The sequence below is a fragment of the Cavia porcellus genome, unplaced genomic scaffold, assembly GCF_034190915.1.
Source record: "Cavia porcellus strain 051 isolate PalLab524CR breed Dunkin Hartley unplaced genomic scaffold, mCavPor4.1 scaffold_27, whole genome shotgun sequence".
Taxonomy (NCBI): domain Eukaryota; kingdom Metazoa; phylum Chordata; class Mammalia; order Rodentia; family Caviidae; genus Cavia; species Cavia porcellus.
The window spans coordinates 50,128,524-50,151,626 of record NW_026947510.1 but is presented as its reverse complement, the minus strand read 5'-3'; the positions used below and the strand labels follow the sequence as shown (position 1 = coordinate 50,151,626).

The 23,103-nt window shown below is 42.2% G+C and overlaps 1 protein-coding gene and 1 long non-coding RNA gene across 2 annotated transcripts in view; one reads left to right on the top strand and one right to left on the bottom strand.

Moving 5' to 3' along the window:
* Rassf8 (Ras association domain family member 8) overlaps positions 1-11,196 on the bottom strand; it is a 116,157-nt gene extending 104,961 nt beyond the window's left edge. The window contains exon 1 of the mRNA XM_003470453.5: positions 11,068-11,196. The gene's annotated coding sequence lies outside the window, so the exon portion shown is untranslated. The remainder of the gene's footprint in view (positions 1-11,067) is intronic.
* A 549-nt stretch (positions 11,197-11,745) lies between these two features.
* On the top strand, positions 11,746-19,872 carry LOC106027818 (uncharacterized). The gene is made up of 3 exons (XR_001201405.3): positions 11,746-12,194; positions 13,054-13,111; positions 17,498-19,872. It is a non-coding gene; the product is annotated as an uncharacterized LOC106027818 (long non-coding RNA).
* The last annotated feature ends 3,231 nt before the right edge of the window (positions 19,873-23,103 follow it).

Sequence of the window (23,103 nt, the reverse complement as noted above, 5' to 3'; positions counted from 1 at the left end):
CTGACATGAAGGCTGCTGAGGGGATCCTCAGGCTCTCATTGAAATCATGAAGACGCTACAGGTCTCAAAAGGTTTTTCAATGTAGAAGGAACTACTACACTTCAGAAAAAAAAAATGCTCCATAGAATATCTAGCAGCAAGGGCATAACTGGGTATAAAGCTTCAAAGAATCAATTCACACTCCTTGAACTGTATCAGGGGACTGTGAGTTTAAAGCCCGCTTAGTCACTTTCAACTTGTGAACAAATGAGCTTAAGAAGAGCCCCTCGGAAGCTCACCTGTTTGAAGTAGAGAGCACTGAAAATTACAATGCAAAGGAGCAAGAGCACCAGCTGTGCATATGGCATAGAAAGAAGGCAGGACCAGCTCCCAAGGGATTGAGCTTCTCCTTTAGGAGGAAAGGACAGCCTTGTGCCTGAGGGCTACGGAGTACCTCGGCAGATAAGGGAGGGATGGAATTTATTTTGTGTGTGATCAAACAGACACTCTGCCATCAACCCATAGAGGTCCTGCTGGACACTTGGAGAACGTAGACAGGAAGGGAGGCCAGATGGCCACCTAGTCAGCAAGGGGCGGAAGACGGCAGCCAGATGATACAAATCCTGTGTGCTGCAAGAGTTTGAATTCAATCCTCATGCATGGACTGAGCTGAACTTTTATTAGCCTGTCAGGGACACAGTGAGATATGTGTACCCAAGAAGGTCTCCAGTGGGGAAGACTAGTCAACAGGCAACACTGTGAGACATGATAAATCGGGGCAGTGAATCATGAGAGGCAGAGAAAATGTCCTCAGCTGTCCAAAAGGTAAAATGAGAAGGAGGAGGTGAATCAGTCGAGGTGAGGAGGCACAGGAAAGGCAAGATTAGAGTAAGACGGATGGTTCATGCAACAACCCCAGGCAGGAAATAGGGAAGAAGTTGAGACACGCTGACCCCGAGGCCCTGATATGCCGTCCAGTGGGCTGAGTTTGAAACCCAGGGCAGAGCATGGACTTTGATGTCCACCACCACACAGACAAGGCTGGGGTAAAAACAGTGAAAACGGGTGAGATCACTCGGAACAGAATTCTTACATTCTTAGGATAAGGAACCTTTTCGGAACTCAAATTTTGCAACCTCTCATGAAAAGATGAATGAAAGAAAGGAAACGAAAGGAAAAAGTACATAAACAAGTACCTTGAGAAAAAAATATGAGGAACCATGGGTACGTTCCCTGTTACCTGCACAGAGACCCAAAGTTGAGGAATCATGGGTCTGGGGGAGGAGGGTGTTGGGAGTGCTGAGGGCTGGAACAGGGCCTATGACAACATTTCTCAACAAAGATGCTACCAGCAAATTATGAGGGACAAGTCTCCACCAAGCCCTGACCACTGAAATACCAGAAATATCAATATCTCAGTTTGTGATAACTAAAAATGTCCCAATATACATCCAAATGGTACCAACTCACTTCAGAAACCCTAAAGAGGGACAGAAGAAAGTAGCAAGAAGAGTTAATGAGAAAGATCAGAGAGAGGAAGAAAAGCAGAGCCAGCCCTCCAAGCAGCAGGCTGGTTGTCTATCCAAAACAGCCCCAGGACCAGCCCTGCTTTTCACGGGTCCAGCTCCACCAGCAGCATCTCATGGAAGCCGTCAGACGGATGGATCACTGCATTCGTTTTCTAATGGGGCTTTCTGCTTCAATCCTGACCTCTCCCTGGCACGTTACTTTTTAAACAGCAGCAGAGCAGGCCTCACTTCTCTGGTTGCTACCACATGGGCACAGGTATAAGCACCTGTTCCAGGGCCTCTGCACTGATTGTGTCCTCTCTCTGGACTGTTCTTTCCTGGTAACTACAAATAGGGTTCCTTTCACTTCATTAAGATCTTCACTCAAATACGCTGTCCTTAGTGAAGATGTCCTGCTCATCAAATATCAAGTACACACGTATCGCCTATGCTTCCATTCCCAGTATTTTCAATTCCACTCCTTGTTAGATATTTTCCATTTATCATCATATACATGTGCAAGAGCAGATTTGTTATCACCTAACTCTCCCATTACAGTGTATGCTTCATGGACGTAGTTGCTTTGTTTTCCTTACTAAAATCCCAACTGCGAAATTTGGAAGAAAGTTCAGTTTTAAGTGAATAAGTAAGTAACAGACTGTAAAAAGAAAATCTGGCAATAAAGAAGAGATGTTGCAAGACAGGGAGGTAGCCCAAAGTGCAAATATGTTGCAAAAAAGATCAGGTTCACTAGGGCTATGAAGCTTCCCCTGACAGCCATGGCTAACTCACTGGTGCTTGCTACTAGAAACGTATCTAAGAAAACATACAGGTAAAATAAATAAATAAATAGGTACAGGTTCTGACTGAAGACAGCCGGTCAGAGAGGCAGAGGAAGCAATAGCTAAGCACAGAAAATGCCTGTACACGTTTGGCTGAGAAAAGAAACAGCCAGAAGGAACAGAAGTGCACAGAGAGAAGAACAAACTGCAGACTCAGCATGAGGAGCCAAAGGAAACTGGGGCTAAAATTCTGCGAAGAGAAAGGATTACGGATGGGAAAGGCACTGGAGATGGCAGACTCCAAAACATGGGAAATAAGGAAGGTTTTCCAGGTAAAGATGCAAACCCTCTTTTGTCCCTCTAGATAATCTAGGGTGACTGGACTGTGCTGTGTGTCTAACACTGGTGTTCATCAGAACCATTAGACCAGACATACCTCAGAGAGCCACACCTGTCCTCATCAAAGAGCAACGAGCCCTGTGCAGACTCCCAGCTCGCACAGAATGAGCAGGTGGAGCCCAGAGGATGAGGGGGCCCAGGGGATGTGGCGGAGAGGAAAGGCATTGAGTCCCCAGGGAGAGACTTGGTATGTAAGCATTTCCATAGATGGAGAAGATAAACATCCCTTATATCAGAACAGTGCTGAGTGATAAATTAGTAGTCCAACTTAAAGATTGGGAACTTGAGCCTCAATATACCTCCTAAGGTCTCCAAGGCAAGCCAAGCTTTTAACTTAAGCAGGCACTCTTTCTACTGCGTATCTTATGCCCTTACTCAGTAATATATCACAGAGGAAGAGTCAAAACTAGAGACATTATAATGAAGGGAAGGAGCAAGTTTGGGGGGTTATCAAAGAGAGGAAACAGTGAAATGATTGTCATTAACAGGCAATAATAAAAAACTGGTTAAATGGGTGTTATGGATTAAAAACTGTGGTCAACTTAATGCCAGCTGAATTAAATCAGCATGGTGCTGAGCATAGATTTTCCACATGAGGAAAGTTGCCAGCATAAATAGAGACGTGGAGAAGGAGAAGCGTGGTGCTGTGGGTTCAGCTACGTGTTGCTGTTTGAGCCGTTGGTTCTCCCTAGAGGAACTCATCATGACTAGCTCCCACAGTGTAAGTTCGACCACTATCATCAGAGAGCTCGGGACCTTGTTGGTTAGAGTGTCTGCAGTACACTTTGAGGGAGCTCTGGTCCTTACATTGAGCACTGCTTCCTGGCTCTGGAGGGGAGGACATGTGCCATTTAATCTTTAGACCTCCATGTCACTGAAGATGGCTGTGGTGCTTTTCAGGACAGCCCTGGTCTTTATTATGAGCCTGACTTCTTGGCTCCAGTATAGAACCCTCAACTTACTGGCACAGCTTCTTCACCCTGCTGGCACAGACTTTCTAGCTCCCACCACTGACCTTTGGGCCTTCCCAGCTCAGACCCATATAACAGACTGGCATGAGTCCTTCTCGTGGGCTCTAGACTTCTAGTTGAACTCGTGGGAGGCACTGTTATGGGCTTTAGGTTTTTATCTGGACTCATGTAGGACACTGCTGTGGGATTCAGGCCCTCGGCTGAATATTCTATGTCTTTAGTGTTATGGACAGATTTCCTGCATTTTCTTGTGTTAACTCTGGGTGACCATCATAAAATAATATTATAAATCCTGTGTCCTGATTCTAATTGTTCTCCTCCTAACCCCTGACTACAACTATGGCAAAGTATATTATGTGCCGTCTCCACTGATTTTATTATTATAATAGCAGAGCAAATAACAAAAAGAGAAAGAAAGCAAGGGGGAAGGAATGTTTGAGTAGGAAAGGTTTTCATAAACGCTACAGTATGGAAACTTTATAAAGCAAACATGACAAAAACATTATCATGAATCAGATTTAGTTGCTTTTCATTTATTTTGTGTTGTTTGGGTATGAATGCCGACTGACACAATAAAAAAGGCATGCCACAGACAAGTGATTTTAAAGACTAGAGACAAACATACTCTTTTTAACAACTACAGTTGGAACAACTGGATTGTCATATGCAGAAAATGAACACCGATCCCTAAATCATATCATATGAAATGAACACAAAATAAATATATTTATATCTAAATCTAGGGCCGGGGATTTAGCTCAGTGGCATAAGCACCTGCTTGGCAAGTGCGAGGTCGCGAGTTTGACCCCTAGTATCAAGGAAAAAAAGTATATATATCTAACTCTAAAGATATAAAACTTGTAGTAAAAAAATAACAGAAAATCTTTGTATCTCGACGTTAGGCAAAGATTTTTTATACCACACCAGAAGCACGATCTACATAAAAGCAAAATTCATAAGCCAGACTTCATTAAAATTTAAAATTTTTGCTTTTCCAAATTCACTGACAATGGGTCACATAGTGAGTTCAAGGCCAGACTAAACTACTTAAGAAGACTCTGTCCCCTTGCAAAAAATAAATAAATAAATAAATAAATAAATAAAAAGAAAGAAAGAAAGAGAAAAATCACCATCAAGAGTGAAAAACAAGCCACACAAACTGGGATAAACTCTTTGTAAAGCGTATATTTGATGAACAACTTATATGCAAAATATAAAGAAACTCAAAATTCAATCTAAGAAAACAACCCAATGAAAATACTGACAAAAGACACAGACAATTCACAAATAGTATAAAAATAGAAAAATATACATTGTAAAGAGCTCAGTATCACTGGCTATTAAACAAATGTAAACTTAATCACAAAAAATACATAAATGACCAAAATTAAATTGACTGATTATATCAATATTCAGTGGAAGAATCAGCATGGATACACCGCTATTAAAAATGAGAAATGGTACAGCTGGTTTGGAAACAGTTTGGTAGGTTTTTAAAAAGCTAAGCATACACCTATCACATGATCCCAACATTCCACTCCTAAGCACTGAAGTGAAATCAAAATATTCCTAAGAGCTCTATTTGTAGTACTCAAGAGTAGAAGCAAACCAATGTCCACTAACAGATGAACAAAACAAATTGTTATACACATGTATATATATATGAATACTACTCAGCAACAAAGAAACAAAGAGCAATAAACTACTGCCACATATATCAACATGAAGAAATCACCAAACAGTTACTCTGTGTGAAAAAAGCAAGGTCACAAAACAAACAACAATAAAAACACAACACTTATTACATGATTCCATTAATATCAAACTCTGGAAAATACAAGCTACTCTATGTTGACAGAAAGCAGAACAGTGAATATGAAGGACAGAAAAGCATGGAAAGGAGAGAAATGAGGAAAAAGAAAAACTGTAGGGGTGTTATTATACATGTTCATTATCTTGATCACAGTGTTGATTGCATGTACGCAAGTGCATACCCCAAAACTTGTAAAGCTGTACAGCTAAGCATACACAGCACACTGCATGTCAACTACATCCCAAAAAAGCTGTTGAAACAAGAAATGTAACAGAAGGAAGGCACTTACACTTACAAAATAAGGAAAATAAATTAAGGTTTTCCAACATCTAATGCATTATCTATTGGAACCTTTTGTAGAAATATTACAAAATATTCTCTACATATTTCAATGGTATTTCTATAGAATTTCATAGATCATAAACGTATCAAATTAAGCAAAAATATGAATGAATTCTTAATTCTCAGCTAATCATTAGATCTCTAATTATTTCAATGTATATTACAAAGGATAGTCATAAGTAATTTTCCAATAATACAATGCTTTAATTAAGGACAGACATAATGTAGCACTCACCTGCCAATGACAGTTAACAAAAATGACATTATCACCTACATGAGTAAAACCTAGTGGGGATGATCACAGCTCTCTTGTTATGAACCCACATTTATATCTGATCTATTTTCAAAACAAAAGAGCAAAACATATGCTAGTGAATAAGACAGTGTTCTTCTTAATGCATAAAACTTGGGACAGCCTGGGGGTTAATTATAATGAGGTTTGTGATATATCTGAATGTGATAAAAAAAAAAGAACCTGCTAAAAATAATTCCTCTCAATCCTATACTTAAGGCTGTGAAATAAACAGGTAATAAATGCTACTGGTGCTAAGAAGCTCCAGGCAATTTGTTCAAGGTCATCTGCTTAACCAATAGGCATCTATACCTGAGTCAAATAACAAGAGCTCCCAAGCATAACTTTCCTCTATAGGGTGACTACTTGTGCAAATGTCTCTATAGGGTGACTACTTGTGCAGGGTACAGAGCCCTGCGCAAAGCAAATCACACAGTGTGCCCCTCTGCAGCCATACTCCTGTGTATTTTTATATAGGTAAAACTGGGTCTAAACAAGCACTAAGATAAAGAGGAAGTATCTGCCTCTAAGGAGTGGGGAAATGAGGGTACAAGGAGAACTGCCTGGAGTGACGTTAAAGGTGTTAAAAGCTAAGCTTCCTTTTTTATGATCGTCACAAGTGAAACGCACACCCCTCTTTTGCAGGAACCCCCAGCAGGGGGCTTGGTCTATCAAAAGGGGCTCAAAAACGCAGCTGTATCTTCCCTGCTCTCCAACCCAACAGCACTGAAGCTGGTAAAAACCTTGAGGTCCAGACCACTCATATGTATCACAGTCCAGGAAAACCTGGTGGTTGAGGGCTAGGAATAAGCTCTGAAGACATGAGAATTAACTCTAATACCCCTGCTTTGTGATTGGGCAAAATACAAAGCCACAAAGCAGCTGGACTTACATAAACACTCCAAGCATGTGAGGGGAAAACTCTAAAGGAAAACGACTGTGCCCAAAACTAAGTCAAGGGAAAACGCATGATCATATAAGAAGTAAAGGTACAAGCATCAGTGATAAAGGTAGTAAAGGTAAAGGATTTAGCTCAGCGGCGTAAGCGCCTGCCTTGCAAGCTCCCATGATCCCTGGAACCAAAATAATAATAAAACAAAGGTAAGTACAGTATGTCAGAGCTGACACCAAAGGGCAGCCACATGACCTGAACAAAACTGAACAAAACTTCAGGACTTCCTTTGCCTGGGGAGGTCATGAGACTTTTTTCACTAAAACAAGGAATGGTGTAGTGAGATGGGAGAAAGAACTTCCCCTTCTGGGTGGCTCCAATTTTTAAACCTCTGCTCTTAACTGTCTGGTCAAAGGATGTCGAGGGATGCCAGCATGTCATCTCCTGGTCATTTTTCTACTGGAGATTTCCCAGCCGTCTTGGAAGTCTGGCACTAGCAGTCACCAGCAGCTGACTGGCATGTTACCACGTGACACTGTGTAAATCGTGTGGCATAGTAAGGTTTTTCTTTTCCTTACAGTAATCCCGTTCTGATGAAAAAAAAAAAGCATAATCATTTTAATTATGTACTTAGAAAAAGGATTATCTCCAACAAAGAATCACAGGGTAACACTAATTAGAGAGTGTCTTGACTCATTACTATGAATTTTTCAGAGCTGAATGTATTAATTTTAGCTGGTATCTGCAAAGGCTGTTTCCTATTATTCATATAACCACCACAGAAGAAATAGGAGAAAGTCAGTCTGACCTTTTTATCACGAAAAGTAACTTTAACAGGGAAAAGAAAGCAATTAGGATACAAATACAAAACTGATACTATTGCCTTATTTGTTGCATCAACAAATACTTACTGAGCAGCTAATATATGTACCAGGCACTGGTGAATAAACCAGGTATTACTACTGCCCTCAAGGGCAAGAAAGAGATACTAACCAGTAACACAATACATAATTACAAATTACTGTAAATAGTAATATGCAAAATCATTATACCTTGAGAGAGAAAATAAAGTTACATGGTAAGAAATGGCTTCTCAGAGAAAATCTTTCTAAGAAAGGATATTTGAGCTGGCACTCAGATGGGAAATTATGCCTGGAGATGGTCCTAAGTGAGAACCACAGCAGCAAGGAGAAGCCCAAGGCAAGACTGCTGGAGATGTGGCCTAGATGATGCAAAAGATGGTCCTCGGAGGACAAGGATCAAATCATATAGGGCCCTAAAGCTGCAACTGTGTATCTCACCTCAAGAATAACTGTGTTTCCTGCCAGCCTTGAAGACTTAAAAACAGCAAATGAGAGCAGGATCTATCGGTCTCCTATCTCTGTAATTCCAGCAGTCTGGAAAAGTGGAGGCAGTAGCATCACTTTGGACCTAACTTGGGCAACTAAGCAACATGCTATTTCGAAAACAAAAACAAAACAAAGGCTGAGAATGCAGCGCAGGGCAAAAAGCCTTGGGTTCAATACCCAGTACGGTCAAACAACTACACAAAAAAACAAAGTAAAACCAACAAAAAGCAAATAGCAAGTGATTTTATTTTTTAGGCTGTTGGTGGAAAAACAGACTGGAAAGAGCAGGGTGTAGGCAGGAAGCCAGTGAATCAGAGAAAGACAACAGTGCCTTGAACTAGTAGAAACTGGAAATCAGACAGGTTGGAAAGAGATTTAGCAGGAAAGATGGGCAGACTTTGTGACAGTGGATTGGAGGGCCTGAAAGAACAGAAAAGGGTGAAGTAAGTGACACCTTGGGTGGATGAATTAAAAAACAGATGAGCAACAATTTGAAAAACTAAACAGTCACAAGCTCAGTCCTATAAAAAACTGAGATGCTACCATTTATTGGTCATCTAAAGTGTGCCAGGCACTATATGAGGTGTTCAAGTCATCGCAGAACCCCCTTTAATAGTAGTGCTCCCATTTTACAGAGAACAAATTGAAGATCACAGAGGTTGAGAAGCGTCGTCAAGCTTACTCACCCTGGGAGTGATATACCCACATCTGGCTTGTTGACAGTAGGGTAAACATTCTTTCCAGTACACAGAGTACTTGGAAACTGTCTTCATATTTTGAATTCTCACATCTCTTAAGGGTTGGAACAAGCTAGTATCTAAGGAGAGTAGATTTTATGGTACAGAAAGTTTTCCTATCCAAATCATAGACTCCATGCCACTCACTACACCAAGGGGTTTTGTAGCACTTTGAACACTAGCAAGATATCTATGATCTTAGCATAATAAATTACCAAAGCCATGAGGCCAAGTGTTAACCATAATGAAAAGGGTAACGAACAATAATTTCACTCCCAAGTCATGATAATGCATTAACATAAGAAAAATCAAATAAGGAATATGAAACTGAAGAACTAATCATTTCTCAAAATGCAAGATATTCAAGTCAAAAACTGGTATAAGCCACCAATCACAGAAGGCTACAAAAAACAAGGATTGAGTATTCAAATTTAAAAACTGCACCTTTAACAAATAAAAAAGAATGGCAAAAATGACACCACAGACATGCAGTTTAAATCTCCAATTTCCACATATCTCAACTAAGTGCCAAACACGCACCCTAAAAATGACTTAAACATAGTCCCTTCTACAACTGCTTTTCACTGCACCCCATTCCACTTCTGAAAACTGAAATGCCTTTTCTGTTTGCACAGTCCCATGATTTGCTCCCTCTAGGGGACCTCTAATGTCCCCTTGTGCTACTGAATCCTAGAAATAAAGTTTGATCAATGAACCCACAAAGAATTCAGCGCATTACTGCCAATTGTGACTATCACGGAAAATACCACCTTGAGACTATTAAAGGGGGTGCGGGAGAGAAAAGGGAGATTTTTGAAAGGTTTAATCACCTGCATTACAAAGTATATTTTTTCGCACCTGATCCTCCAATAGAACAATTATCATACAATTATTTTCAGCCTTCTTAAAAGTAGGTGATTTTGACAGTATGGGGAGAGTTCTCCATGGAGGTGAATAAAATTAAAACTACCATTAAAATGTCCATTAAATAATACACAAACCACTTCCCAAACTAACACACTGCTGTGTCCTATGCCCTGATTCTTGTGTGTCTCCTTACCTCTCCCTGCAGAGGACTGGAGGATATTCATCACTACAGCCTCACTCCGGCAAGGGACAGGATGTTGAAACCCATTAAGAAAGCTTCCCAGTTTCTGTTCCTTCATAACATAATCCCACCTCCTGAAACTACAAATTGAAAGACTTTTTTTTAATGGAAAAAAAAAGAAAAAAAGAGAGAGAGAACTCTCTAGATCCCCTATCAGAAAAAGTACACAGAAGAGCAGCGATCTCTACATACATAAAGATGCTTCCTGGGGAGACAACAGATCTAATGAAGAATCGCTGAGCCACAACCTACAGGAAAATCCATAAATGTTCATCCTTCCTGTCACCAAGCTGGGGCAATTTTTTAAAATGCGACGCTTTGATGTACCGACAGAGCTAGCCTGACAGGGTTAAATCAGCTAGGAAACGTGCCCCGCATCTATTTCCCTTCCAAATCCCTGAAGATCAGAGGCAATACTGACCTACAATTACATCTTACGATGGCTCTGCTCAAGATGCCATCTGATGCTGAGAAAGTAATGCTTTAGCAACACCAGGAGGTTCTCCGATGCTAAAACAACAATGCAACACTGCATTACAAACCTAGGTTTTGGACGATAAAATCCAGGGCCCTGCAACGATCCGCATTCAAAGCTCCCAAGCCTTAAAAAAAAGTTGAATCTTTCCAGGCTTCCTGCAGTTTGTCCTCTCAAAGTTCTCAGTCTGCAGAATGGAATTACTTTCAGAGTCCCCTCTTACCAACTCTCCTCCCTCGAGGGGCTAGCGACCAGGCAGACTAGGGACGAAGGATGGTCAGCGTTCAAACACAATTTTAAAACCTTTTACTCCAATCAGTTTTTTTTCACAGAGGAGGAAAAAAAAAAAATAAGCGTTTCCCCAACCGCCACCCAGCAGGCGAGCATCCGACTTCCATCCGGAGGGGGGAAAACACATACCTGAGAGTAGCCAGACGCATATGTTTCCCTTCCCCACAAAAGTGGCCTCTAAACTCCCTCGCCAAGGACACCAGGAAGAAGCAGCGGAGCCACGAGCACTTTTCGGTGCAAGCGCGCAGGCTGACACCGGGGGAGGCGGCGCGGCGGCGGCGGGAGCCCGCGGCGGGCCGGGCGGAGGAGGCCGGGGCGCGGGCCAGGGTCCCCGGCGGCGCAGGAAAGTTAATACTCACTCAGTTCCGCGAGGGCGCCGCCCCGCGGGCCGCCGGCGGCGCTGCCGGGCGCTGGGGACGCGGCGGCGGCGGCGCCCGAGTCGCTGCCGCGCTGCGCTCTCGCCGGCGGGAGGCCCGGCTCCGCCGCGCCCTCTGCGCCCCTCGGCGGCGGGCGCCGGTGAGTGCGGAAGCCTGGCCGGGGTTGCGGGAGTCGGGGGCCGCTGAGGGTGCGGGGCGCGCCGGCCTCAGGCCACCCCGACACGGCGACGGCGCCGCGCACGGCAGTGCGGACCGGCGAGGCTGGCGAGCTGCGCGAGGCGCGCGACGGGGGCGGACGGCCGAGTCGGCGTCCGGCTCGCTCCCGCGGCCGGTGCCTCGGGGCCGGGGCCGGGCTGGGGGCCGGGCCGGGGCCGGCCGGCTCCGCCCCTTCGCCGGGTCGCGGGCGGGGCGCGCGGGCGGAGCGGCGCGGGGGCGCCCCCCTCGGCCGGCGCTCGGGTTACAGCCGCGCTCCCGCCCGCCCGCGCGCGGGACCGAGCTGGTAACGGAACCGGGCCGCGGGCCTGCATTGTGGGAGCCTCGCGGGCGGCGGGGGGCGCGCGCGGTCCCGGTCCGGGAGGAGCAGCCGGGCTCGCGAGGCGGGGGAGCACGCGTCTCCGGGAGGCCCGCGAAGTCTTCACGGCCTGGGGCTGAGACTTGCACGACTGCCAGCCCTCAGTGGTCACCGCGGAAAGTGGGAGTTTTTTTCCTCAGGCAGAAAAGGGGGTAAAAAAGGAAAGGAAAAGGGGAAAAAAAGCCTTTCTGTCCCCCAGCACTGACTTGAATTGCTTTTCATCTGGAGTAGCTGTGATTCAGCGGTCCCCTTAGCAGCAAGCATGACAAGAGGCAGAAGATGAGGGAAAAAACGCGAATGAATCAGATGTGAGTAACAAAAGTTTAGAAAGAGCTGGGCTCAGATTCAGACCCATCACCCGCTTAAAAATAGCATATAATCAAGAAAAGAAGTCACTGCTTTCATCTGGAAATGCAGATATGTCTGTAGTTTGTCACTCTTCACTTAATTTTTTTTTCTTTTGATGTCATGCAATTACTCTAGCCACTGGACAAAATTCAGTTGTTGGTCCAGGCTTGTGCCCACACTTGCCCACAACTCAGCAGCAGCTATTAATTTGAAGGGAGATGGGCAAAGATAATGGATGAGATGCCAGAAAACATTCCAATTAGAAAATGCCCCCCCACACACACATACACACTTAATTCCCAGGCACTTGCTTGTTGTCAAAACAAGGATTTTAAATTTGGAGTGCAACTTGTTACAGCTCATCTGACTCAGGACCTGCATGGTTTTGAATTTTGCTTTTATTTTTGTAATTGGATCCTCGTTTCTTCTTGCTTTTTGACCTTCAGTTTTTGCACGGTTTGTTTCAGAGGTAGACTGGGATGAGAGTGTATGCAGGAAGATTTAATCGGGCAAGTTAACATTTGGAAGATGTGGGGAGAAAAGTTCTCCATGCAAATGCAAAACTTTAGGGACTATGATTTAAAGGTGAATCTGCAGGCCACCCCTCCCGTAAGCTACTTAGAATGTTTTCCAAGCGGTTTTTTAGCCTACAGGTGAATATGTCCTAACTTCTAACTGCTGTAACTTGTCATTCTCTGTCAACCTTTTGCTCCACTGAACATAAGTCGCTACCTGGTTGCCAAATCTAATGGAAAAATTTAATCTCCATCTTCTGTCCTTTGTGGTGTTTGCTAATACTGACCTCTCCTTTCTTTTCAGAATTTACTTCCATTGTTTGCTGTGATAGTTACTCCTCTGTGGAGTTCCTGAAACAAGGGTGAGTGATAGCAGGCAACACAGGCGCTATTGTTAAATCACAATTCAAGATCTTCCTGAGTAGCTTGACCTTAATCTTGCTTCTGTAGGTCACCACCTCAATTTTATGTCCAATCCACAGGTAAACAAGTTGTCTGACTCATGACAGCCACCTCTCATCTGACCAGCATTTAATAGGATTAAATTTATTGATTGACTAACCCTGGCCAGTGTCTAGGACAAGCCTTTTCTGAGATCCAGCTACCTGGTGAGGTGTCCTCATTTCCAAGCCAGAATATGCTTTACTGGTAGTTGCCAAAAGCGGTGAATTTGCCTCCATCTGTGCTGTAGAAACAGGAAAGTCTTTTCCCTGTATCAGCCTCATTTAGTTAATACATTCTTTCTTCTGAGTAGACTGTAATTTGTTTCACATTTTCTTAGCCATAATCATGTCCCTGTTAAGCTTTCATGAGATTACACCAAATGTCCTTGATGGAATTTGTAAAGGACCCTTATTCCTGTTTGTACTTATATTCCTGGAAAAGTACCTAACAAGAGTGGCTGAGTATTCATACACTTTAACGTCTGTGATACAATCAGATTTCATTTTTAAGAAAAAGAACTTGAGAGGTGGATTGAAAAGATGGGTGAGTCCAAAAGTTGACAACATAGAGAGCAGTGGAACAGAAAGTGACTGTACCTGGAGATAAGTTACCATGTAAGCCATAGTTTCCTCTTGTACAAATTACCTCAAACTTGGTTGTTAAACTGGAAGTTACCATCTTACAGTCCTGAAGTAGGAAATCTAAAATTAAACTGTGGGCTATGTTCCTTTCGGAAGTTGGCAGGAAGAATCTGTTTCCTTGCCTTTCTAACGCCTGTGTAACACCTACATCCCTTGGCTTGTGGCTCCTTCCTCTATCATCAAGGCCAACAGCCGGACCGGCCCCAAACCTCCAACATACACACCTTTCCTTAGTTCTCTCTTATTCCTTGTCCTCCTCTCTTTCCCTCCTTCTCTTTTTCCCTGCCTATGTCTGTTTCTGTTTGCTTCTACTTCATGGTGAAGGGGGGACATCTCTTTGAGGCTAGAAATTGATATGGACATAATTCTAGCTATATGTTAGAGACTGAGTGGAATTAAAGTACTTGTTGGAAGAGATAACAAGTGGCTTCATTACTTGTCAAATCATTTTTGGGATTACTAGCTTGACTGTGAGATGGCCAAAATGGAGACTTGTGTCCTCAGCTAAATCTGCATTCATCCCATGACCCGTGCCACTGAAACCAGGGTGTTAACCCTAATAAAGCCTAGCTTACTTCTGCAGTTCTTGGGGTTAAATCCCTGTCTGGAAATATATATATATATATATATATATATATATATATATGCATTCATATAATTTTTCTATTTTTGAGAGGAAAATAATGTGCATTTTCTCCTCTAATTCTGTTCATCATGATATTTTTTTTTCCATTTTATACAAACGGGGTCATTTAGAGCTTGTCAGCCTGAATTACTTAGCCTTTGTTTACTATAAGTTTAGAAAGAACAAGAACCCTATCTCCTCTCTTCATCAGTGTATGTATGTATTAAGCAATAACTATGGTGTTGTTTCCCATTCCTAATGAAAATCTTATTCACATACTGACACACTGAAATGCTCTATAAATATTATGTTATAGTAACCAATGTAAAGGGTCTTTGAGAATCAACTAACAGTTTTCAGACCTTATAGAAAAATTTAATTTAATGAGAGTTTCTTCTTAAAAATTAAATGATAGTCACTAGATCATAAACAACCCTTTAAGTAAGCCAAAAGTATAGGAGGATGATGATCAATGTATTTTGCTAAGCAATAAATTACAGTATGGGAGAGCAAATAAAGTATGAACTATAAATAGAAACCATGACATATTATAGCAAAAGAAATCTGTTCAAACATATTTAGAGGTAAGATTTAAAATATGCTTGGATCCTTCTTTAGGTGGAAGTTACTTAAGAAGATAATCCCATGAAAATTAAAAAGATTGGATCCTTTTATTGTAGGCTGGAAGAACAGATTTAGTTAGCCTAGTCTAATGTGGGGGATTACTGGAACCTACTCTAGGTAAAAAATATTGTGAGGAAACAGTGGAGAAGGTACCAGATGTTATGAAGCTGCATCCTTGTAAATACAGGCAGTAAAATGCGGTCCGTCCAGCATTCTTTCAACCCCAGTGGCGCTCACCCATCTTTCTACACTTCTGTAGCACTATAATTGAGGTTTATAATGATGACCCTGATATGACTTCTGAATCATAGCAGAAAGATTAAATTATGCTGTGCTTTGCCTTCATGTATTTAATTACATTTTTATTAGCTGCACACTGGGAAATCTGATCTGTTTTATTGCCCTGCTGGATTGACGAGAACCTCCTTATCAGGGATCCAGACATTCTGGATAGCAAAGCTTACAGTTCATGGAGGAAAAAAAACCAAAAAAACCCTGTAACAACAGATTTTTTTCAAGTGTAAGATTTAACTATCATGACCAGAATAATTATTATGAAAAAATTTGTAGTCACCCAGCCACATTTTTAAGAACTATAACAAATGTTGTTGGCTAATAATAAATGTCACATGGCAAATTCTTTCAGTAAGTGTTATAATTCATCACCTGTAGTAAAAAAAATTTAGCTTAGAATATGATTGAATCAGTCTTCATTTTGGGTTGAGAGATTGTGGTCTGTTTGTGTCAGCAGGGACCAATTCAGGAACTGACCCAGTAACATTATAAATTGAGCTGGGTGGTGTGTCTGAGTTCGACTTGAGGGTTACTGTGATTTCTGGAATGTCCCTCCAAAGCCTCATGTGCTCCGAAATGGGCCTGGTGGAAACCATTTGCCCAGGGGGGCTGTATCTGGTGTTAGGAGGTGGGCCTGCTCTGCAGAGGCAGCTGCTGCTTTCCTCCCTGGCTTCTCCCTTCTCTTTCTGTCTCTTGGTCCCCTTGACATGAGCAGCTTTTCCTCCACTAAGCCCCTCTGCGATGCCACTTTCTGCCTAGGAGCCAGCTGCCCATGGACTGTAACCCTGAGCCAAGATGAACCTCTCCTCCTTTAAGTTATGGGTGTCGGAATTTGTGTCGCAGGAACAAGAAAGTAATGAAGATAGGAGTCCTGTCCAGCCACTCTCTTTTTTCACCCTTTGTTTTCCTTCAGATACATTGATGGTTCTGGTGAGAACAGCAGGCCTCTAATGCACATATGGGACAATGATGTGTGACAAGGTCCCTGAAAGCAGAGCTCGAGACAGAGATTCAAGGACATGATTCCTGCCAGAGAATAGTTTGGGCCTGATCCACTGAACCCTGAAGCTGGTTCGCTTGAAGCAAGGAGACCAGCCTTTTCCATGTCCCTTGGCAGTGGGGTGAGGGTGACCGGAGAGCTTCTGCTCCCGCAAGAACCAAGGAAAATCTCAGAGACCAACCGACAGTGGCTGCAGCTGGGGATGTGTGTTGTCCCAGTAGAACAACAACAATACCCATGTCACAAGGAAACACTGTCACATTTTGTTTAGAGCACCAACACCTCCGAATTCTGTAACTGTTGTATCATCCTGAAAAGTACAGCAGAGTCCAAATATGTCCAACCTTGTATCTAAAGGGAAATATATTCAGGGTACAACTAGGTGTGCAAGGAACATGTTTCCTCTTCTAGCAGGTGACTTGGAAACCCTGGCCCCCTGACCCTCTTGTAATTTATGCCAAGTGGTGGCAGCTAGTGGTAGCTCCTGGGAATGAGGAAAGGTGCCCAAACAGGGAAGATACTAAGGACATGAGAAAAATTGGGTAGATTCCCGAGAGTCAGGGATGGAACAAAGGGCCCTTAGGCTAAGCCGTATGACCTCAGATGCACAAGCCAGTCTCCCAGTGGATCAGGAAATGAACTTGCCTGCCTGTCTGCTCTGCCAACATCCTTTGCTGTGTCCTGGACTTCTAACTCCCCTGGCCTCCTTTGCTCTTGTACTTCCAAGTCTTCAGACAGCTCCTACACCACTCCACTGAACAAGCATCTATCTCCACTTTCTCTGGGATTTTCTAATAGTTGGACAGCTAAAGGTGGTGGCGAGTTTGGCGGTGGACAGTAAGGGACTGGCTGAGTAGAAGTCATTCCCACCCTTCCCCTTCCTAAATTCAGCCTGTTGGGGCTTCCCTGCAGGAGTGTTACTGGTGGGTCCCTGTAGTAAGCAGAGGCCACCCTGTTCAGTGGATTGCTGCATTTCAGGGGAGTGCCCTGGGGCTGCATTGGGTGCAATACAGGGTGAAAGAAGCAGATGAGGAGCTCCAGAGGCGGTGCAGGAGCAGGGACAAAGCAGTGCATGGGACATTGTCAGCAAACGCAGGACTGCCCTTTCTTCTCTCCCCAGGCTGTTGGCCAGCCCCAAGCCTTCTGCTGCATATATCATTTTAGACTAATGGAAGATGCATCAAGAACTGGCATGGATCGGTGTGGGACAAGTGGAGAAAGATACTACTGTAAACTCTGAAAGAAGAGAGAGAGAAGTCATTGTGTGTGTGTTGGGGGGGGGTGATTATACTTACATTTTATTCTGAGGCTGGAAGAGAAACTTCCTTTATCTTAAAGGTGGGGCAAAAATAAATTGCCCCAGTAACATACAGAAATGATAAATATTTCCACTTTGACTGGAATTGGAGCCATATCTCTTGACATGGCATACAGCTGACTAGGGCTCAGGTGTGGGCTCTAGCAGTCCCTTACGTGGGCCCCATGTGGCTTGGTGGACCTGAGGGGTGAGCTGGTTAATACAGAACCACTATCCTTGTTCCAGCCTTCCTCCTTCCTGCTGCTCTTCAGCTTCTGAGTGATCCCAGCTTTCCTAGCCTGTGTGAGAGTTGAGCCAAGAAATTAAAGAAAACAAAATTTTAAAAGAACTCTGGATTCTGGGAAAGCTTGGAAAGGTAGCAAGATAGATCTTGGTCCAAATCTTGGCTCTGCTTTTTACTGCTTGGCTGACCACAAGCAAGTTGTTTAAATTTTCTAACCTTAATATTCTTATCTGTAAAAAATAAGGAGAAGTACAGAATAATATTTATAGCACAGAAATAGTATTAAGTTGAAGATCAAATGAAATAAAATGTACCAGTACCTGGTACATAAATACTGTTTGTTATACTAATGCTCATAATTAGTATGTAGAAGCTCTTAGGTGAAACGGTACTTTCATCAAAGCAAATAATTACAGTGTTCTATTTCAGTATATCTGCATGAGGCATTGTTCTAAATGCTCACGTATTAATTCTTAATCCTTACAACTCTATGAGGTATGTTCTATTCTTTTACCCATGTTAATAGATTAGGAAGGCAAAGCATAGAGACACATTCAGTAAAATTCCACTATTAAGATAGTAGAGCTGGGATTCAAACCCATGACGTTCAGCTTCAAACTTTGCACACTACCATGCGATAAAGAGTGAGGTGAGAGTCAAACAGTACAGAAAGAGCCCAAAGCATTGAATTGGTGTGGGTCAAGGTGAAAAGTTCAACTAGAAATTTTAGATTGAGGGTCACAGCCCGGAGTGTGCTGAGGGGTGGAGCGGGTTCAGCAGCAACATGCTTCATCGTGGACTCCTCCCCTAGCAAAATACATTACCATCCGCTTTTATTTCAGAATGATTGATATGTTTCTAAGTCAGCTTCCAAGCAAACTGAGGAAAAAAGGTGACTATGCTTTGAAAACTATAAGCATTTTAAAAGACATTTTGTGTCTTTATCAGGTAAGGAACAATCAAGGAAAATGACCTGGTGAGTTCTAGTTTACAGATTAGCTTTGTGACCATGGGCAAGTCCCTTTCCTTTCTCCACATACCTAAACCAGATTAATGATATGGACAGTAGTGTCTTTCCTTTTAAGCCCAGCATTGACAGATCCTGCTGGCCAGTGGAAATCCTTTCCTTCCCTCTCTGATGCCCCTCAAGGCTATGTGTTTTTTTCCAGGAGGACAGCATCACCAGTTGGAGGTGCATTGTGTGCTTACAAGGACTTGCAAAATTGCCTCAAATGTCATACCTAGCTCTGACATTCTGAAACTGAATAACAAATTAGAATAATTAGTGCCATCTGAAGAGAAGAGACACAGCAAAAACAGTTTCCTTTCAGCTTCTAAAAATGACCTAAATACCTCAAAATTCAACTAAAACCATATAGGAAAGCTTGAGGGTAGATTTGTACTAGGAATATAATATGCAGTGAATGTAATTCTGTTAAATACTTTATAATTCATTCTGTGATTTTACCCCTAACATTTAATTTATATGCAAGATAGGAATTCTATATCTGCACTGTATCTGTGTTACTTGAGAATCCTGTATCTATAGTTGAGAAGGGAAGTGTTTCGGATTTTGGAATTTTGGAGATTGGGAAACATTTGCATATACATAGTAAAGTATCTTAGGGAAGTGACCCAAACCAAAACATAAAATTAAGTTATGTTTTATACACATTTTTATGCATAGCATGAATATAATTTTATACTATATTTTTAAATTTTGTGCATGAAATGAAGTTTATGTACCCTTAACCATCAAAATGAATCTTTTGTAGTATCCTTTTGGTGCTTAAAAATTTTTGGATTTGGAAGACGTTTGGACTTGCACATGAGGAATACTCAATCTGTATTAATCTCTGAGCATTGATTTTTTTTAATCTAAGGAGGTGTATTACTCAATACAGTCGTGTAACAAATGAACAAATAAAACAATTGATACCCTATGAGGAAATGACCCCTTGTTGCTTGTTGTTCTTGGCATTCAAAACGAAGTCCACACACTAATTGGGGTCAGGACATCACATCAAACTGAGAAGAATGGCTGAACACTACTCCAGTGAACATAGGTGGAAGGAGGTAATCAGTTCCGTTCTGGGAGTTTTCAGAGAAGAATTTGAGAAAAAGAAATCTCTTTCTTCTCCTCAGAGAATTTTTTTTTATCTTGTTGTTGCTCTAATTTTAGCACTTGATAATCCCTAAGGAAATGGTGGTTAAACAAAAGCACTATTTATGAGAATCCAAGTGTCAGTAAGTATTGAAAGAAAGAGCAATGCATCATGCCCCTTCCCCTCTTTTATCATAGAAGAGCCATGATGATTGAACTATGGACATCCTGCCTGGACGTGTTATACAGAAGCAAATAAAAAAATGAAATTTTTAGAAAAATATTTTAATTTTAAAATGCAAGAGCCAGGGAAATAGCTCAGTGGCACAGTGCCTGCCTGGCAAGCATGAGGTCCTGAGTTCAATTCCCAGTACAAAAAAAAAATAAGATAATTGTCTTAGTTATTTTTCACTTGTTGCTGAGACAAAATACCCGATGCCCCAAAATTAAAGAGGAAAAGTTTATTTAGCTTACAGTTTGCAGGGCTTTCTGTCCATAATCAGCTGGCTTCAAGGCAAGGTGGTGTGGCAGAGGGGCAATAGTTCATGGTGGTGGAAGATACTAAAAGCCACAAGAGGGGAGCAGACTCCCTCTTTCTGTCCCTTATATTGTATGCAGGCTACCTGCACTAGGGTGCGTATAGCATTCATACCCATAATCTCAGCATTGGACCAACAATCAATCACAAACTCTAGATGCACCATCTCCAAAAAACCAACCCCAACATAACCATGTGAGTGAGGCTCTGGGAGGACATCCAGACACAAACCATAACAACATCATAAAATATGGTAGCTAAAGTACCACATCTTGGTAATCAACAACCAAGCCTAATGCTGTGCAGATAAAAAAAACAATGGAGACCCAGTGACAGAACTGGCCAAAGCAGATGATTTTAGTTATCACATTCCTGGTAGTCTGGAGATGGAAAAGGGAAAAAGTGATGATTTAGGAGAGAACTACTTGGGCGGGGATACAGCTCAGTGGCACAAAGTGCCCATCTGGTAAAACACAAAGTCCTAAGTTTAATTCCAAGAACTCCCCCCTCAAAAAAGAGAAAGCTATTTTGCATATAAATATTTTCTTTTAATAGCTCTGGAAATCTTTAGGATAACTTTATACAGTGTATGATTACATGAATGATTACAATTTAAATCTCTAAACATCTGTTTTGATCATGTAGTCTGTTTATTAATACCCTATTTTGTTAACAGAAATAGGTGGTTATATAGACAGAAAACAGTGTGCTTTGGGAGGTACAATGGTTTTGGAAGAGATTTGGAAAGCCATGGGTACCAGATTATAATCCTTCTAGGACATGGACATCTTGGAGTTATTTTCTGGATTTCAGACTCACTCTCCAATAGTCAGGGGGTGTTATATATGAGAGATTCTTGAGTTTTTTTGTGTTTGTTTTTGGTTAGATAAATGAAAAACAATTTAATACACTTTTCAGAGCTCTCCTCAGAGACCCCAGCCTGAGCAAGACAACTGTCAAAAAGACAGAATATTTGAGAATGAAATCTCAGAAGATGCTGTTTGTCCCTTTTATGCCCCCTCGAAGGCAAGAGAACAGAGTACTCTGGATGGGCCCAGGTAGGCTGTGAAGTACACGTGCCTGGCATCGTGTCTTCCTTTAGTGGTGGCACTGGTGCTGACTTTGAGCAATTTAATGTTTAATGTTTCTGTGAGGGCTGAAACAGATGATAATACCAAGGACTTAGTAAATGGCATGGTTGAAGGACTTGTGTTTGACATGGAGTTGACCCATATTATGTTAACTATTAGCCTTAGTACACCTACTGAAACCAAAAGCTTCAGGTTGGAGGCCTGTTTTCAGTGAGGGCTCTCCTTTGTAGGTGCTTTGAGGTAGGACATTGAGTTAAGTATGAGACCAGATATCCAGCCTCTGTACCTGGAGCATGAAAAGAAAGGACTTGATGCCCTGCTGATGATTTAGAGATAAATACAAGTACCTAAAGTGGTTATTAGTCTTCAGGTGGTGAATATTAGATAGAGATTTCATTCCTGTATGCATTTGGTTTTTTGTTGATTCTGCTGATGAATATCCTCACTCAGATATTATTGCTAATGAAAATAATTATACAGTAAGCCTGTGATATGTTGGTTCTTTTACATGTGTGTTTTATTCAGAATCTGAGTTGAGACTTGACATTATTGTTCTGAGTGATAGTTCTGGGTGGCAGATAGTTCTCAGTTCAGGGCTGAGCAAGACAGTAATACTTAGAGGGTGTTTTGGTGTTGACTGATTGCATTTGTCACTTTAGCCGGTTGGTTTAGCAGCCCAGATTGGGTAGGAAAAATATCTTAAAAGTCATATAGCACCGTTCCAAGAGCTGGGAACAGATTATCAAGGTACTTACTCCAACCTCAGCGCCCACTGACTGAAGAATCTGAACAGATGTTGTGAGATGCCTGTTCAGTGCAGTGTTGCAAAAGCACGAAACAGTGTGCTCCATCCAGGTGTAATCAGAGGCTGCCTGTAAAGTTCCTTGTCATGGCAAAACCTAAGCCAAACACATGATAGCCAGAACCTGTTGAGCTGGAAGGAGTCATGGAGCTCACATCATCCAATTCCTTCCTTTTCCACTCAAGGAATCAAATCCACAGATGTCTAGTGACCTGCTTAAAATAATGCAGCTAACTGGGGTCAGAGAGAAGACTTAAGACAGAATACAGTTATTCTTAAATATCTTCTCTGCTGTTTTTTATTTTAGCAAACTTCCCACTGTTTCCACCTTTCACCTCACCAACTTTTACCTCTTTGCAAAATGATTAATTTTGCAGTAAGCTGGAATAACAGAAATCGGTGGCAAATACTGTACCAACATATTTGGCATTGTCTTAGGGTCTCTGGAAATCCCCCAAAACATTTAAATAGTTTTCAGCCAGCATGAAAATTTGCTTATTTTCGGGTGGTGGCTTTTAGGTTCACCAATTAAATAAATCTTTGTTCCTGGTCTGGGCCGTAAAGACTGGTTTCTCTATACCCATGCTGAAGTATTCCACTGTGAGACCAAGGATGGCTTTTAAGCAATTTGAGGCCATTTAGAGGAGCCC